The following is a 1,466-nucleotide window of genomic DNA, read 5'->3' on the forward strand; positions in this document are numbered from 1 at the left end:
CTAAGTGACTGATGGGAACAACAATCTTTGACATTGGTCCAGTGTTAAGTGAGATTCACTGCAGTCGGCAGCCACAGACCGGGCTGCAATGTAACCCTATGGGGAAAATGTTCACCGTCAATGTGATCCACTAAAAGTGCTCGTTTTGCCGCTGACAGGCTCAGATTATTATTCTAAGTGTCATTATGGAAAGGATCCCTTCAGAAAAAGACCTTTAAAACCTCTTTGAGTCCTTTCTGTTTAACCAGAAACAGCTCTGAAGTCGCTAGTGCTAAACCCACCAGACTCCATTTAAAAAAGCAATACTTTTAGCGTGTATAGAGCCAACATATTTTCACATGTAAATCAGTAAACTATGTGTTTATTTCAACCAAAACTAGAGTTGTGATGGTTGGAAAAGTGGAAAGACAGTTTTATTTTGTTTCTGTCGAATTTGAATGAAGTGCATTTTACGATGCTAAAATTACTGTTTATTTACATGGAGTCTGGTGGGTTTAGCAAATGCAATTTCGCGGATGTTTTTATGTTTAAAAAAAAAGGATCTTACTCTTTAACAGAAATGTCGACCTGATTGGAAATCCAGGGGCGTCGGATTACCCAGGGCCCTCATGTGAGGAGGGCCCAAAAATATGCTAGAATGAATAGCTGTGGATGCGGGGAGGGGCCCATAGAAAATGCCTTTCTACAGGGCCCAGAATTTTGTGCCCCTGTAGAAATCCTTTCCATAATGTTGTCAGACACTTAGAATAATAATCTGAGCCTGTCAGTGGCAAAACGAGCACTTTTGTGAAGGTTAATACAAGCTGGACAATTGTCCTGTTAACTTACATTGGAGCTTGTTTCTCTGCTGCCGACTGCAGCGATCTCGCTTAACACTGGACCAATGTCAAAGATTGTTGTTCCCATCAGTCACTGAGACACAAAAACAAAGGGAAATAGGTAAAAAAAAACAATAGTTACCCTTTAATATATGGTTCATTGGTTCTTTTTTAAAAGATCTGGGGTTTTCAAGACATAGCGGCTTTATTCACAGCATATTACAACTCAAATCTTATAAAATTATAACTTTTTTTAACTTTATTCTGATACGTTTTACTTCATTCCAATGTTACGTCTTCTTTTAAAAATAACTGTTCTCATAGAATTACAACTTTTCTCTTTTAAAATGAGATTAAAGAAAATCTCATATTATGACTTCTCCCATAACATTCAAGTTAAACTAGAAATTAAAGGCACAACTTTTATTTTCAAATTTAGCCTTTATTCCCTTCATGTTACAACTTTTGTCGTAAAATAACGTGTTCCGTTTTAAAATTGCAACTTTATCTCTTTAAAAAAAACTACTCATTTCTCATAACTTCCTGACCTTTTAAACACAATTTAAATTTAAAATGATTAAATCTGCCATCATGAAACTGACAGTAGCCTACATTTGTTCAACCATTATGTAATGAACCCATCTGTTT

Source organism: Sander vitreus, chromosome 13 (genome assembly GCF_031162955.1).
Source record: "Sander vitreus isolate 19-12246 chromosome 13, sanVit1, whole genome shotgun sequence".
In the NCBI taxonomy this organism is placed as follows: Eukaryota; Metazoa; Chordata; class Actinopteri; order Perciformes; family Percidae; genus Sander; species Sander vitreus.